Below are 18381 nucleotides of genomic sequence, written 5' to 3' on the forward strand. Positions count from 1 at the left end.
GCTGAGGCAGAGTTGATACAAGCTGGGTTCAAGCCCCGGGCCTGGCCAAAGAAAAATAAGTTGGAATTTGTACCATTTTTCTGTCAGGCCTGGGATTTGAACTCAGGGTCTGGGTAACTCTGTGGCTCTGTGGGGGAGAGGAAACTCACCATCATTGAAAACAAGAAATTCAGACCAATTTCCAGGGCTGAATTCAAGCCACGGCATTGGAAAAAATAATATTCATGTATGAGATCTTTTTACATACATGGGTTTACCCCATATGACATTTATTACCCTTATTTATTTATTCTTTATTTTATTATTATTACATATATAATATTTATTAGATTTATTAAATCGTATCACATGGATATATTTGCACGTGGATTTTACATCATCCTGAGACCCAGGACTGTTACAGAGAAGGAAAAAAATATGTCAAAAGAGGCTTCTTACTCCACCTATAAACTTTTGGCCATTCTGGGATATGAACTCACAGCTCACAATGCCCAATTCATGAAAGTGTCAGTTGTAGACAAAGCCTTTGGCAAATTGAGCTGCCAGCCAGTTCTGAGGATGTGTGATCAAGCCATAGTAGTGGCTTAGATCTAGATTTAAATATAGATATAGATAGATAGATAGATAGATAGATAGATAGATAGATAGATAGATAGATAGATAGATGTGTAGTTTGCTGTCTCTCTCTATATATGAGAGAGACAATATGAGGATATTGAATAACATATATTGTGAATTATTAGTTATTAAATTAAGCCTCCATTTACTGAAGTATCATGGTTGAATACTTATTAAAGCACTAATGTAAAAGTACTCAGTATTCTTTAATTAGGAGAATCATACCATGGTGCTAGAATTAAAGACATAATCCAATACTTTTTGTGTGGCATTCTTTAAGAGAATCATGAAAAAATGAGGATTTAATTGTTACTTTTATAACATTCCATTAAGTACCCCCATGAATAGGAATTATTTTCTCAAGATCTCCCTCCATTTGTAGGTGTCAGTCCTGGCATTTGAACTCCAGGCCTGGGTAGTTTACTTCGAAATGCAAACCATTAGTATGACACTGTGAAGATTTCAGATTGTCATGATAAAGCATAGAACAACAAGAATAAAAGAAAGCCAAGTCTCAGAGGCTCATACTTGTAATCGTAGCTCTTCAGGAGGCTAAGAGTTAGGGAATGGCAGCTTGAATTCAGTCGGGACAGGAAAGTTCAGGACACTCTTATTTCTAAGGGATCACAGGAATATAAAAACCCATGAGTGGGACTGAAACTCAAGAGCAGAGCACCACCCTTGAACAAAAGGAGCTCTGGGAGAGTGCCTAGGCTCATAGTACAAGCCCTGGACCTGCCAAAAAAGAAAAAGCCAGTAAATCCATGTCTCCCCATGTATGTATGCATGTATTTCTATTGGTGAAGATCCAGAGTCTCTATGTTGAAAGGCACCCAGCTAGGAAATTTGCTTTGAATAGAATGATTTCATAGCACGGAGAGTGCTTTCAAGACAGTGCCTGTTCCAGGGCTTCCCTCACTGTTCCCAGTGTTGCCTGAGGGTTTCTGTGCACTCCAGGCTATTGGAGGAAGTCTGCCTCATGGTCTGGACAGACAGACAAAAAGGCCTCATTCCTGTACAGCTGTGTAACAAACAACTCCATCTGAGCCAATTAGTGAGGAAGAGTGTAGGCAGAATTTGAAGGCCAGGAGAAAAACGCCTTTTTGTACTCTAAGCTATCTTTCTCCCCAGGAAGCTTTCATTTGTGCCACCTCCTGTGGCAGGCCAAGTTCCCTGCACTTATCCTGTCTTTGTTAGATTATGTTCCAGTATTGAAATAACCTGCTACAATTAATTCATGGGTCCTTCTTGCAGATAATAAGGGAGCTGAACCTAATGAAAAGATTCCTAATTGGCAATGGTGCATCCCTAGGTTTCCAGAAGCTTGCTAATCTAAGCATTTGTGCAAAATCCCAAAGTTTCCTGTCATCTAGGGCTGGTGAAGTGCATCAGATTTTGAAACCTTTGACCTATCCTAATTGAGCCCTGGATGGCTAGGTTTCGGGGTTGAACACAGGGCCAGGGTGCTGACCATGAGCTCAGAAGAGAAGCTCAGTGCTTTACCACCATTTGGTGTCACAGCTTCACTTCTGGTATCTTTGTGTGTGTGTGTGTGTGTGTGTGTGTGTGTGTGTGCACGCACGCATACACTTGTCCTGGAACTTGACCTCAGGACCTGAGCATGGTTCCTGAGTTTCTCCTGTACAAAATAGCACTCTACCACTTGAGCCACAGGGCCACATCAGGCTTTTTTCTAGTGATGTGGTAGTGAGGATTCAAATCCAGGGATTCATACATGCAAAGCAGCCTAAACCCTCCTCTTTAGGTTTCTTTCTTTCTTTTATTTTCTTGTAAGTTGGAAGAGTTGAAGTCTAGGCCTGGGTGCCATCTATCCTAGAGCTCTTCAGCTAAAACCAAGCACTCTACCACTTAAGCTACAGCACCCCTTCAGGTTTTTGGTGGGTCACTGGTGAGAATTGTCCATCTCAAGGAATTTCCTGCCCAGGCTGGCTTTGGACCATGATCCTCAGCTCTCAGGCTCCTGAGTAGTTTGGATGACAGGCGTTAATCACTGGTGCCCAGCTTCCATTTCAAGTTTCTAAGTGGTGAATAGGAGATAATAGTCTCATGGGAACTTTTGTGTCTGGGATACTTTGGAACCCAGATCCTCACATCTCAGATTCTTGAGTAGGCAGGGTGACAGTCCTCAGCTACAGACGTCTAGATCATAACTCTCTGTTGCAAGGAGCCACGGGGTATGCACTGAAAATTTGGGGGTACTGTTCTAAGATCTCTTGCTCAAGGCTAGATCTCTACTACTGTGAAACACAGCTCAGAGTTTCACAGATCAGCCCCTGAGTAGCTTGGATGACAGTGGTGAGTGAACCAGCAGCTTCTGGTTCTGTGGAGCTGGGTTGCAGTGGTTTATCTCTGGCTAAGTCAGGTAAGATGGCAGCTGCAAGCACCAAACTCCATGATTGTTCTGTGATGAGGTATTTGCAGTACTATCCTTATATTGTTACAGTCAGAACATTCTTTTTTTTTTTTTTTGGTGCCAATCCTGGGTCTTGAGAAAGGGTCTAGACACACTCCCGAAGCTTTTATGCTCAAAGCGAGTGCTCAACTGCTTAAGCAACAGCACGACTTCTAGATTTTTCGGTGCACAAGGTAGTGAGGAATCGAACACAGGGCTTTGTACGTAGTAGGTGAGCAATCTACAAATGAGCCCCATGATTGACAAGTGTATGAACACATAAATATGTAGATTGGTAGATAGATAAATAGATGCATATGTATAAAACAAGAGAGAGATATCTGTATACTAGGAAATTGCATATAAAATTTTACTACCGATTATTGCTATTTAAATTATTCCTTCCTTTTTTAAGTAACATGATTGAATAACTAATAAAGTATTAATTGAAAATTAGTCAATGTAGTATAACTGTTGTGTATAATTTTATATAATCCAAAATTTAATTGTTCCTTTTTTCTTTTATTTTAAATTGTGAAAATACTGTACAGAGGGTTTACAATTACATGGGCAAGATAATGGGTACATTTCTTATCAAGCATCATAGCCTCTTCCTTTTTTGTTTCCCTTCCCTGTCCTTTCCCATTCTCTCCCCGCCCCCACCCCCCTACACAATCATCCCCCAATGCCCCCCACCCCCACCACAGTTGTAAAGATTGTATTTTGACATAACGACTTGTACATCTCATTGTTGCAATGGGCCCACCTGTATCCCTACTTAAATGATTTGATTTGATTTTTCCCTTCCCCTCCACAAAATACACCAACATCAAATACAGTGAAAGCAGGGGTTATACCATGGGGAAAAAACAAAGAAATAATCTTATAAATGTGTTAGAAACAATCACATGAAAGAAAAAAAAAACATTTGAATACATATCATAGGGTTCATTTTCCTAACATCAACTTGTCTGACATTTTCTGCTTGACTCAGACATATGCTAGCTATTGCAAGTAAGGGAAACCATGGGAACTATGTTTCTTTGGGCATGGATTACTTCACTTAATATAATTTTTCCAAGTCTTTCCATTTTCTAACAAATGGAGCAATGTCATTCTTTCTGATAGAGGTATAGAATTCCATTGTGTATATATACCACATTTTCTTGATCCATTCATCTACTAAGGGGCATCTGGGCTTGTTCCATATCTTAGCTATGGTAAATAATGCTGCATAAACATAGTCGTGCAGGTATCTTAGTGTGGTCTTGTTTGTGAAAACTTGGGTAAATGCCCAAAAGTGGGATTGCTGGGTCATAGGGAGGCTCTGTGTGGAGTCTTTTGAGGAAACTCCATACTGCTTTCCCAAGTGGTTGAACAAGTTTACATTCCCACCAACAATGCAGTGAGGTTCCCTTCTGTACACATCCCCTCCAGCACTTGTTGTTATTATAGTTCTTGATTATAGCCTTTCTAACTAGGGTGAGGGGGTATCTCAATGTTGTTTCAATTTGCATTTCTTTAATGGCTAGGGAGGTTGAGCATTTCTTCATGTGTCTATTGGCCATCCTTCTTTCCTCTTCAGAAAAGTTTCTCTTAAAGTCTTTAGCCCACAAATAAGTGGGCAGTTGTTTCTTTGAAGATTTGTTCTTGGAGGAGTAAATTTTTTGAGTTCCAGGTACATTTTAGATATGAGACCCTTGTCCATTGTATGGCTACTGAAGATTTTCTCCCAATCCGTGGACTTTTGATTGATCTTACTAGCTATGTCCTTTGCCATGCAGAAGCTCTGCAATTCCATGCAATCCCATTTGTCCAACCTTTCTTTGATTTGTTGCGTTTCTGGGTCTCTATTAAAATTTTGGTCTGTCCCAAGGAGAACTAGGGTTTCTCCTATTATACCTTCTAATGTTTTCAGAGTGTCTGGTTTGACTCAGAGGTCTTTGATCTTTTTGGAGTTGATTCTGGTTCAGTGTGATATATAAGGATCTAGCTTTAGTTTTTCTCCAAGTAGTTACCCAATTTTGCGAGCACTATTTACTGAAGAGGCTGTCGTTTTTCCATTCTATTTTTTAGCTCCCTCATCGAAGATTAGATGGCAATAAATCTGTAAGTTCATTTCTGGGTTTTCAATTCTATTCCATTGGTTCTGAAGTCTGTTCTTGTGCCAGTACCAAGCTGTTTTGATTACTATGGCTTTGTAGTAGAGTTTGAAATTTGGTATTGATATTCCTCCAGCAGTTCTTTCTGTTGAGGGTCGTTTTTGCTATTTGGGTCATTTATTGTTCCATATAAATTTTTGGATTGCGTCTTCTATATCCTTGAAGAATGAGGTTGGAATATTGATGGGTATCGCATTGAATTTGTAGATAGCCTTGGGAAGTATTGCCATTTTCATGATATTGATCTTTCCAATCCAGGAGCATCAGAGTTTTTGCCACTTTCTAAATTCTGTTTTGATTTCCTTTTTCAGTTTTGTAAAGTTTTCATCATAGAGGTCCTTCACTTCTTTGGTTAATTCCTAGGTATTTTATTTTTTGTGGTGCTATTACAAATGGAGTTGCTTTTCTAATTTCAGCCACACTTTTCTCATTGTTGGCATACAGAAAAGCCAATGATTTTTGAGGGTTAATTTTATACCCTGCTACTTTGCCAAAGTTTTGAATCAGCTTGAGTAATCTGGGAGTGGAGTCTGTGGGATTTTTTAAATACAAGATCATGTCATCTGCAAAGAGGGAGAGTTTTACTTCTTTTCCTATTTGGATTCCCTTATGTTTACATCTGGTCTTATTCCTGTAGCTAGGTATTCTAATACTAGATTCAAAAGAAGAGGAGAGAGTGGACCTCCTTGTCTCCTTCCTGAGTTAAGAGGAAATGGCGTTAGTTTTTCACCATTAAGTATAATGCTGGCTGTAGGTTTGTTATATACATCCTTTATTGTATTGAGGAATGTTCCATGGATTCCTAATTTTTCCAGAACCTTCATCATAAAGGGGTGTTAGATCTTGGCAAATGCTTTTTCTGCATCTATTGAGATAATCATGTGGTTCTTATCCTTGCTCCTTTTGATGTGAAGAATTATATTAATTGATTTGCATATATTGAACCAGCTGTGCATCCCTGAAATGAATCCTGTTTGATCGTGGTGTATGATTTTTTGGATGAATTGTTGAAGTTGATTGACCAAAATTTTGTAGAAATATGACATTTATTACCCTTACTTATTTAGCATTATTACACATATAACATTTCTTTTATTACATCATATCACATAGGATATATGTAAATATGGATTATACATCATTCTGAGACCATGGACTTTCACAGAAAAGGAAAACAATCTGCTAATATTGGCTTCTTACTGCATGAATAAATTTTTGGCCATCCTGGGATTTCAACTCACAGCCTAGAATGCCCAAACCATAAATGGGGTCACAGTCTTATCAGACCAGCCTCTGGCAAACTGAGCTGCCAGGAAGTTCTAAGGACCTGTGATCAAGCCACAGGAGTGCCTGATACTTAGATAGATAGGTAAATAGATAGATAGATAGATTGATAGATAGATAGATATAGATAGAGATATGCGTACATGGATATATATATATATATATATATATATATATATATATATATACAAAGAGAGGGACTGTGAGGAAATTAAATTATATATATTATTACCAATTATTAGTTATTAAATTATGCCTCCATTTAATGAAATATCACTGTTGAATACTTATAAAAATATTAATTAAAAATTATTCAATATCCTTAATCATACCATGGTGCTAGAATGGAAGACATCAATCCATTATTTTTTTGTGTGGCATTCTAAAATTAAATCATGAATCAATGGCACATTTATTACTTTTTTTTTTTGGGTCCAGTCGTGGGGCCTGAACTCTGGGCCTGGACGCTGTCCCTCAGCTCTTCAGCTCAAGGCTAGCGCTCTAACACTTCAGCCACAGCACCACTTCCGGCTTTTTTTTTCTTTTTGCTTATGTGGTGCTGAGGAATTGAACCCAGGGCCTCAGGCATGCAATGCAAGCGCTCTACCACTGAGCCATCTTCCCAGCCCCACATTTATTACTTTTATACCATTCCATTAGCATTCACAGGAACAGGAATGAGTTTGTCAGGATCTCGCTCCATTTGTGGGTGGCAGTCCTAGCATTCGAACTCCAGGCCTGGGTAGTTTACTTTGAATGCAAACCATTGGAATGACCCATTGAAAATTTCAGACTGTTATGATTGAAAAAAGAACAACAATAAGAAAGTAAGGTGCCAGTGGCTCCTGCCTATAACCCTAGCTCCTCAGGATACTGAGATGTAGAAAATGCCAATTTAAATTCAGCTGGGGTGGGAAAGTCTAGGACACTCTTCTTTCTAAGAGATCACCGGAAAAATAAACATGAATGGGGCTGTGACTCAAGGGCAGAGCGCTACCCTTGAGAAAAAAGAACTCAAGAACAGGGGCTAGGATCATAGTACAGCAGTGTACATGCCCTCCCCCCAAAAGGCTGCAATAACTCCATGCATGGATCTCTGTATGGATGATGGGCATTCAGCAGGTTGCCCATGCCCAGCCGCCCCAACCTGGGCAAACTGGGACAAGCCTTCATAGAGTACTAAGTGTGAGCTGGCAGCTTGAACAAAGCACCCTCTTCCATTTAATAACTGAAGCCCTGAAGGCTTTGCCTGGGTTAGTGTGTGGAACGCATGCATAATGTTCTGGCTGAAGCATCCCATTGGGACACTTTGCAGCCAGCCACTGCCTCCAGAGAGTCCACAGTCCCTAAACTGTAGGAGTTGTCCAAGGTTCCCTCTCCATAGTCTCTATCCCTCTGTAGGATGTGAGCCTAGAGCTCTTGGGCCTGGTGGCTATCACTCATCTATCATTCCTCATTGCCAAGTCAAAGGCTAGTCCCAAATCTTGGCATAGACATGAAATAATCAGTGATTTCTTTGCCAAATGGGTAAGTCAATAAATCTCACCATCATAACTCCTGTTAGAAGTGAACCTTGGTCTGCGAATGTGGCTTAGTGGTAGAATGCTTACATAGCATGCACGAAGCCCTGAGTTCCATTCCTTACTACCACAGAAACAGAAAAAGCCAAAAGTGGCACTATGGCTTAAGTGAGAGAGTGCTAGTCTTGAGCAAAAGAAGCTCAGGAACATACCCAGACCCTAAGTTTAAGCCCCAAGACTGGCAAAAAGAAAAAAAAGTGAGTCTGGTGAGACATATTCTTCTGGGACACAGAGGAGGGCTGAGGTTATAGGTAAGAGGTAAGGTAGAAGGCAGGTGCTGCTGGCTCACCCCTGTAATCTTAGCTACTCAGGAAGTTGATATCTGAGGATCCCAATTACAAACAGAAAAGTCTATATGAGACATTTTTCTCCAATTAAACAGCCAAAAACCGAGAAGTAGAGCAGTGGTTCTAGTAGAAGAGTGCTAGTCTTGAGCACAAAAGCTTAGGGATAGGACAATGTCCAGGCCATAAATTCAAACATCAGGACTGGCACACACACACACGCGCATGCTCGTACCTGTGCTCGCGTGTGTGCGCGCACGCACACACACACACACACACACACACACACACTCAACACACCAAGATAGAGCATTTGCCAGTCACCCTGCACAAAGTTCCATCTATAGCAACTCAATAATAAAAAAAAAAGAGGTAGAAGGGAAGGAACGACTTGCTCCAGGAGGTGATATAACCAATGCCAAAATTCCACAAGAGTTCTAAGGCATGGAATGGGACAGAGAGCCTCAGGCAGAAGGTCCATCATGGCTGGACAACGGTCCTTAGGTGTCGTATGGAGCAAGTGGTGTAGGTGGAATGAAGGTTCTGTGGCTTCAGACATTCTGGCAGAACATTCAAGGCTGGGTCAAGGTTTGTTGAGACACAGGTAGGGCAAATGGTGGGGTACCAGAATGGGGCCCAGGGGAAGATTAGCTTGGTTTTTCACCATGGGCCCCAGCCATTTCCTGTGGCTGGAAGCTTATTTTTCACACCTCCTGACCCTCAGGCCTCCTTTGCATGGAGGATTCAAAGTAAACACAGGGAAGAATGCTTGCTTAAGAAAAGCTTCTAACACAATGCCAGATGTGGCTCAACCCCTGTAAATCCTAGCTACTCAGAAGACTGAGATCAGAGATCATGGGTCAAGCCAGCTCAGGTGAGAAAAGTTAGTGAGACTCTTCTTGCCGATGAACTACCAAGAGCCAGAAATGGAGCTGTGGCTCAAATGGTAGAGTGTCAGCTTTGAGGGAAAATGTTAAGAGACCAGAGGCCAGACCCTGAGTTCAAGCCCAGCATTGACACCTAAAAAATAAATTAAAACTTTCAGGAGCTCCTGAAAGGTCAGATCAGCCAGGTGCTAGTGACTCACACCTCTCCTCCTAGCTTCTCAGGAAGCTGAGATATGAGGATCACGGTTCAAAACCAACCCCAGGCAGGAATTCTGGGAGACTATGATCTAAAAGGAACGTCCTGAATACCGGAATTGGCCCTGTAACTCAAGTGGTAAGCTGAAGAGCTGGGGGACAACACTCAGACCAGCGTTCAAGCCCCATGACCAACACCTGGCCTTCTTGGACCTCACTCAGTGACTCTAGGCAGAGTATTTTCTAGTGGGCCCCTGAGGATCTCCCAATGTCTTGGTGTCTTACAAGTCTTGAATGCAGCCTCTTCTGAAGCCTTTTCCTATAGAGCAGGCCACAGCATCAGGGAAGGATTGAGCCCTGGGGTACGGAGGTCATCAGTCGGGTCATCAGAACGGCATCTGTCATGGGTGCAGTGTGCATCATACCATGCAATTGACATCTCAGATCATAGTTCTGGGCCAGGAGGGGAAAGGGCTGCAAAATGGCACAGCAGATAACATCCACTCACATGAGTATCATAACAGTGTGAATCATCAAGCACACCTTGAGCGGGTGTTGAGTTGGGCTCATGATAGACTTTTAGGCTCAGGAATCTAAAGCCAGCTGGCTGCTGCTTGTAGCAGTGGCTATCTCTGGAGTCCCAGGGCTCAAAGCCCTGCTTTCCTCACCAGTGCTTGGGGGTATATGAAGGACTGCAATGGTGGGCCGACTACAAAGGAGCATCCATAGTGTCCTTCCCTTGGTCCTGTGGCCCATGCATGGATTGAGGGGCAGGTTCCATGGCACTAACTGCCATGGCCCAGAACCCTCAGCCCAAGAAGGATAGGGAGAAACTACTTGATTTGCCTTGAGAGTTTACTATGTCTATGCCTCAGGCCTGCCCACAGTTCTAGCTCAGCTCATCATTACTACCTTCCTCTGTGTGTGTGTGTGTGCTTGTGCACACATCTTGGTACTAGGGCTTAAACTCAGGGCCTGAGCTCTGTCCCATAGTTTTTTGTTCAAGGCTAGCACTCTACCACTTGAGCCACAGCTTTTCTTCCAGCTTTCAGGTGGTTATTTGCAAAATGGAGTCTCACAGACTTTTCTAGCTGGGCTGCCTCTGAATGGCAATCCTCACATCTCAGCCTCCTGAGGAGCTAGGAATATGAGAATATGAGCTATTAATATCTTGCCATGCTTTCCTTCTTGGCTAAAACAAACTACCTTTCTCCCAGCCGAGCACCCATCTAAAGCTACCCCTCCTATCCCAGGCTTCAGATGAAACATACCCATCCTTGATCTAGGCCAGGGCAAGTAGACAGCTGTTATAACAGAAGAGAGGATGAAAAGACATCCTTGCAGCTGGGTGCCAATGGCTCATGCCTGTCATCCTAGCTATCCAAGGCTTACACCTGAGGATCAATCAAGATTCAAAGCTAGCCTGGGCAGACTCTTATCTCCAATAAATCATCAAAAAGGTGGGAAGCAGAGCTACTGTAGTTCAAGTGGTACAGCAACATCTTTGTGCAAACAAGCTAAAGGATACCCACCTACGTTCTGAGTTCAAGCCTCAATGAACACACACACACACACACACACACACACACACACGCGGACATCCTTAGTAGGTGCCAAGTGGTCAAAAATGCAATCCTAGCTACTCAAGAAACTATGCTCTTAAGATGGCAACTTGAAGCCAGCTTAGGCAGGAAAGTATGTGAGACTATTCTCTCTACTAAACTACTAAAAATGATGAAAGGTGAGCTGTGATTCAAGTGGTAGATTGTTAGCTTTGAGCAAAGGAAGCTCAGGGACAGTGCCTCAACCCTGAGTTCCAGCTCTAAGATTATTTTTAAGACACCCTTTGCCTCCACCCCACCCCCAATCAGGCCATAAATCCAGACTTCAGTCACCCTAGATCTCACTTCCATAGCACTGCCAGAAGTGGCTGGTGTGTGGCCAGCACTGGGTTAAGAAGTGAGCATACACAAGGGGAGCATAGCCAGGTCAAGGCTAATGCCCCAGAAAATTAAGGCATTGTCCATACCACTCTCTCATTCCCCAGTTCAATGGCCCTGGAATCTAAAGTCTGTGCCTCTGTATTCTGGGCATCTGGAAATGTCTAGAAGGACCTGAGAGGCCCAGCTGGGGCCAGGAGATAGACTTGCCTGTGATAAGGTATGCTGACATTTCCTAGACACCTACGGATACACTTCCAAGCCACCTTGGCCTCACCTCCCATGTAGCACTGGATCCTATTTGCTTGGGTGGCCTTCAGTCAGCTATCAAGATCGAGTTGACTAGAGCCCCTGGCAATCCCCCTGCCTTCCCCCACTCCACTGCCAGCTTGCTGGGAGGGCTGTGCAGCCAAAAATCCAGCTGAGGAAAGGACAGGACATCCAATGACTAAGCCCCACGCCAAGACCCAGGGATACCCTAATTCCAGCTGGCCTTGCTGACCCAGAATCTCCAGGAGGCGGCCAATGATTTGGACAGGCCAGACTTGGACCCCAATGAATATCTGGAATGCGGGTCTCTGGCAATTTAGGATTCATTGTAGACCCTGATAGGGGGCTAAAGGCAAGGTCGGCATGGAGGTGCGGCCCCATCAGAGGTCAGAAAGAGACAGACAGGCACCCAGAGAGGGGACAGAGAAAGACGAGGGAAAAATACACACACACAAACACACACACACACGCACGCACACACACACACACCATGACACATACTGAACTAGACAGAACAGAGGCCCAGGAGCAAGATGAATGGGACACAATTAGAGGAGAACAGACAAAAACTTTCATTGATAGATGGATAGGCATTCAGACAGGGAGACAAAGACAAAGACAGCCAGAGCAGTGAGAGAAAAAGCACTGGCCGACCAATCAGAAACAATCAGGTGGAGAGACAAACAGAGCAAGAGATGGCAGAGGTGCATGTCATGAAAGACTCAGAGAGCCCCAGAAAATTCAAGAAGGAGAGAGGGAAGTAAGATGTCTTTTCTTGGTGACAGTGGGCCCAGTGGGCTCTGGGAAGACAACCACACAGAACCCCCAGAAGCCATTTGAAGGCCACTACCTCCTCTCTATGTCTCCCTAGGGTGGGGCTATGCTTCCCCCAGGTACACTGCCAGTCAGTGCCAACCTTGTTCGTGTAAGACCAAGCTCAGCTAGGAAGCTTAAGGAACCTGCAGCTAACACCTAAGGCTCATGTACCTGAACAGTCAAAAAGACATGACAGTCAACCAGAGTGACTACCATGATCAGCAGTCACACAGATGGGCAGACACGTTGGCTGAGAAGCTGTATTGGGGATGTGGCTCACAAGGCGGAAATTCAAAAGCAAGCACCTTTAGGCCCCTGGCAGAAAAGTTCATCCTGCCCTAGTGGCTGGGCCTTTTTCCTTTTGGTCCCCCCAGAAGCCTTGCCTGGTACTCTAGAGCCCCACCCTGCCCTCTTGTGTTTCCTACATCAGGGCTTTCATTCCAAAGGCCTACCTCTTCAGTATTCTTGCATTCACCAGATTGCTGGTGTGTAGTGCATGGTCCATGCCCTTTGAGCCAACCCTAAGCTCCTCTCAAGTGTTCTAAGAGGGCCTGTTCTCTATCTGTGCTGGGTGTCTAGATTAGAACAATCTCCCATGCACTCTAATAGGCTGCACATCTCATTTCAGCTTTCTGTCCCTGAACCGCATCTTTTCAGTGGGCCACCAGCTTCTCCCTTATAACATATGTACGTGGCCTGGCACCGATGATTCGTGTCTGTAATACCCAGCTAGTGAGCAGGCTGAGATCTGAGCATCGTGGTTCAAATCCAGCCAGGGAATGAAGTTCACAAGTATTTCTTCTTCAATGAAGCACCAAGTATATATATATATATATATATATATATATATATATATATATATATATATATATATATATCATTCAAGTGTTAGACTGCCAGCCTTGAGCAAAAGAGCTCAGGGACAGCATCCAGACCCTCAGTTCAAGTCCAAGTACTAGCACATGTGCACATGTGCACATGAACTCATGAGAACATATGTGTTCATATCCAGACTTCCTGGCTGGGTTTACTCAGCTTAAAATCCTTTCTTGGCTCAGAAACCATGAACCACCTCCTGGTCTCATGATGCCTCAGGTTTCTCCAGTTAAGGCTACTTGATATGGGATTGGTACATGCACTGGAGCAGTCGGCAATCACGGCGTCGCCATGTGGAAGAGTTTGAGAGGCCAGTGAAGAACTATCCATGGGGGTCTGTGCAGAATGAGGTGCTAAGACACACACACCCTGCCCAGAAATTAGAGATATACCATTCCTGATTTCAGACATTCATGGCCTCTCAGAGATGTGTCAGGCTTGGCTTCATACAATCTCATTCCATCCTAACACTAGGGACTCTTAGAGAAGGAGAGAAGACCTCCAACATCTCTGGTGTGTAAACTCTCCCTTCTTTTCAAACGAGAACTGGTGCCTGGATCTCTCTATCATTTGCCTTTCCAGTTGGAGTGTTCCAACGGGCTGGTCTTTCTCTTCCAGAAGGAACTAAGCCCCTATCCTAGACTGTCTTCTAAGGGGTTTCTTCCAGAAGTGATTCAGTTGGATTGCTAGCATGGAAGGAAACAGGTCTGGTTGGCTGAAGGAAGGACTCAAGGAGCAAGACCCTTTGTGTTAGCCCTTCTCAGTCCTGTTCGGGAGCCCATAGCTGGCCACAGGGCTCAGGTCACTGGAGGGGAAAGGCACATTCCTCATAGATCCCCACCCCTGACCTTCTTCCTCCGGTGTAAAGGAATGCACCCACTTGACATGGCCACTGAAAGGGGCCAATGTGAGGCGTGAGGGGAAGGTGGAGCTCATGCAAACCAGGTCTGAGTGCCTTCTCTCCTCTGAACTGGGATTAGTGGCTAGTGCAGGTGCAGGCAACCTCCTCAGAATGCCATCTGAATCCCTAATTATGGAACCAAGAGAAGATGTAGGTCCACAGTCATCTTGGACTCTCTCCTTGTCAATATTTAGGGTCTCAAAGCTTTAGATCTCAGGAGAAACCTGAGTCCCCTACAGAGTTTCTATGGGAGAAAAGCCTACCCAAGTCGGGTCCTAGCTTACTAATGTTGGGCAACCTCACTTTTCTATCATTCATCGGAGACAAAATGCATGAATGTGTGTGTGTATATATACTCGTGTGTATTTATAGTCTGCATGACCAAAGTCAAAAAAGTCCAGTACAGAAAAAGGGCATGTATAAATACATACACATATGGCAAATATATTGATGCGAATATACATAGAGAGAGGAGAGAGGTGCATAGTCCCAGGACCCAGGCCCTGGTGTCATGCACATTAGGGGGGTTCCAGCAGCAGAGTGGAGTTCAAAGAAGTGGTAGTATGGAAAGACATTTGAACCTGCTCAGGCCTGCTACCCAAACTGTTACTCAGGAAGCTGACATGGAGAGGATCGCAGTTTGAATCCAGTCGGGGCTTCAAAGTCCCTGTTCCATGAACCTTTCAAGCTTATATTGTTTTCTAATTTTCTGATAGAACTGCAGGGAGGCTCCACCACTTGGTTTGCCCACCAGTCCCCAGGCCTTTGGCAAGACCAACCGCGGACTCCCCGCATTAGGTCACAACCACCCCTGCTCCCTGCATTAGGTCACGACCCTCACTGGGGCTTGACCCTTGGGCAAGACCTGCACCACCCCTCCGTTCGATGGCCAGTACCGGCGCCTTGGGTGGGACTAACACAGGAGCTCCGCCCCTCTGTTTGGCTGCAGGCAGAGGTGCTTTGGGTGACACCTTCATTGGGGCTCTGCCCCTAGGCTCAGCCCCCAGTACTGGCAACCTGGAGAGACGGCCAGTGGGCTCCGCCCCTTAATCAGTTGATGGTGATGGTGATGGTGCCTTGGGCGACATCAGCACTGGGGCTCTGCCCCTCAGACTGCCCACCAGCAGCGGCCCTTTTGACAACATCCACGCCTTGGCTCTGCCCATTCGTTCACATTCCTGCACTGCCCAGTAAGTGAGACCTGCACAAGGGTTCCGCCCCTTAGTTCGCCTGCCAGCACCAGTACCAGCGCTTTCGAGGAGGTTCACACCTGGAATCTGCCCCTTCGGCTGCCTAGGGTGGGACCCGCAGTAGGGATCTGTCCCTTATGTAGTCCGCTGGCACTGGGGCTCTGTTCCTAATATTGCCTGCTTGCACCCCCTGCCTGGGGCAGGACCTGCACCCGGGCTCTGCCCCTCAATTCACTCACAAGCAGAGGTGTCTTAGGAGGGACCGGCAACTACACCTGGGCTCCACCCCCTAGTTCAGCCTCCGGAATCCCCTGCCTTGGAGGAGACAGCATGGGGTTCCACCCCTTCGCTGGCACCTGCTGGCACTTGGGCTCCACCTATCCATTCTTGCCTGCAGGCACCAGCATCATTTGACAAGACCAGCCCCAGGGCTCAGCTTCCTAGCTCGCCTGCCAGCAGAGGTGCTTGGGACGGTTTCTGCCATGGGACTCTCTCGCAGGAGTGCCTTGGGCAGCACCCAAACTAGGGCCCCATCCCATCGGTTTGCCCACCAGTACCCGCACCTTGGGCAGGACTCATCCTTTAGGTCTCCCGCCATCCCCTGGATTCAGGGCAGAACATATGCAGGAGCCTGACCAGGCCCACCCACTTCCTCCTGCTCCCACCTGCATCACAGGACAGACTTGTGCCAGGGCCCTGCCCTTTCAGGCTTGCTGACATCTGTTTCCAGAGCCTGGTCCCGCCCCATTTTCCTGCTGCTGCTCGGATCCCAGTTAAGACCCACAATCCAGTGCCTTGTTCCCAGGAGGCCTTTTGCAGCCCTGGTACCCCAAGCAAGACCTCCAGGCTGAGGACCCAGCAACTCTTCCTCCTTCCCATGTCAGCCCATGAGAGTGGGACAGCTCCAGAAGTCATTTTCTGGAAAGCAGCGTATGGCCCTGCACCAAAGGAAGTCATGCTGGGAACAGGCTGGGAAGCTGGAAGGTAAAACATGGGTGATCCATTGTGCTACTGTCCTGCATGGCCTCTGAATCCCATGGGCTTTCCTATCCAGACCCAGTGAAAACTGATAAGAGCCCTTGACAGAGGAATGAGGATCTGAGCCAGCCAAGTGTGCTTTTGCACCCTTGGGGAGCGGGGCCCTCAGTAGAGATTTGTGCGTTGGGAGTAGAAGGGGGAACGGGGGCCTGCACCTGGAAACTTTGCCCCAGGATAGGCTGCTTTGGAAGTAGCAGGCCCGGAAGGGATGAGGTTGGAGCAAGCTCCAGGACTGGGAACTGACTCTTGATGGCCCATGGAGCATTTGCCATTCTGAGAGGGCCGGGCTGCCCAGGAGGGTTGGGATAAGTGGAAGGGGCATGAAACTTAGGACAGGGGTAGGCCAGGAATGGAGGAGGTGGGGCCGATGGGGGAAATGTAGGAGCAAGGAGGGAGCAGATGGGGAGGGAGTCTTGGTGTTGTGCCTGCTGGGCCCCTAGGCCCCTATGGTTCAGAGAAGCAGGAGAGGGACTGGCGGGGCAGGAGAGGCAGGAGCAGTCAGTGAGAAAGGGCTGGCCAAGTGGGGAAGAGAAAGGCAGGAGTTCTGGGCTTTCTCAATGAGAACCAACCAGGGCTGCCAGGGAGGGGCAGCAAATGGGGAGCAGGCCAACCCAGGAGTGTGGAAGGGGGAACTCGGGGCTGCTGCCATCTGCCTGGGGGGGGGGGCTAGGCCTCCAGCAGGCTTTGCTACAGCACATCCGACCATACCAGTGGGGCCACGGGGCACAGCAGCATCAGTGGGTGAGGCCTACCTCCTCCCAGCAAAACATCCTGGGAAGGGGGAATATAGGAGATAGGAAAGGCTGCCCTCAACCTGTGGGTCCCTTCTGACTCCTGAGGCCTCTCTAATTCAGATCCACTGTGGCTGACATGGCCCAGGAGCCAACAGAGAGCCTTGGCTCTGTGTGTGGCTATGGCATTGAGAGGTCATTTCCTGGGGAAATGGGCGAGCCTGGGGGAATGAACTCAAGTCATATCTGGGAGCAGTGGAGGGGGGAGCCTCCCACGTGAATGCAGCCCAGCTTCTGGATTTCCCACACAGATCAGACTTGGTTGCATAGGGCTGGGCAGCCAAGAGGGAGCCAAGAAGGAGCTGGGGATGAGCGTGGGGGGGGGGGTTGGGGAATCAGCTGGTGACCTCCCCAGGTGGGGTGAGGAAAGGCATCTCCAGAGGAAAGGGGTTGGGGGAGGCAACGTGCACCTGCAGAGACCACAGCAGAAACAGGCCAGGAAGGAAGAGGGGGAAACGTGAGCCAGGTGCTTGGGCCTACCCATGCCCCACCAGGGAGTCCATCTCTCCTAGTGAGCTGTCTCCCTGGAGTTGAGGGAGGGGTGGGATTGTGCCTTTGGCTCCCTAGGTGGGGAGGGGGCAGGGGCATGTCCCACAAGCCTTATCCAGCCATGGAGAGGTCCTTCATGCACGGGGAAGGTGGAGAGGGAGAGCACAGTGCAGAATAAAGCCCAGAAAGGAGCAATGGAGGATGCATGGTGTACAGGGAGCACCCTCTGGCTCAGCAGTGGAGCAGGGAAGAGTTGGAGGGGGGGGGGAGGGAGAGAGTTGTGAAAAGCCCCATCTGGTGCTGGGCACAGAAGTGTGGGAAGGCTCCAGTGGGCCTGTTGTCTTAGGGGCAGGTACACTTATGGCCTGGACTCCTGGACGTGCAGGAACTGGGGCCTGGAGAAACAAGAAAGGGGGGAGCAGTTAGCATCCAGGCTCGGGGGCATGGGACAGGGGGTGGGAATGGCTGGAGAGCATGAGGCCCGTGGCGGCCATGGAAAGAGAAGGCCAGGTGGACTCTAACTCCCACACGAATCCTGGCACAAGGAGAAAAGGAGGGGTGGGTTGGCCCGGCTCTGGAGCCAGTTCCAGGCCCAGAGTGATGGCTGTGGCATGCCCCTACATGCTGGGAGGGGAGGAGGCCTCTGG

The sequence above is a fragment of the Dipodomys spectabilis genome, unplaced genomic scaffold, assembly GCF_019054845.1.
Source record: "Dipodomys spectabilis isolate Male_0828 unplaced genomic scaffold, ASM1905484v1 ptg000285l, whole genome shotgun sequence".
NCBI lineage: Eukaryota > Metazoa > Chordata > Mammalia > Rodentia > Heteromyidae > Dipodomys > Dipodomys spectabilis.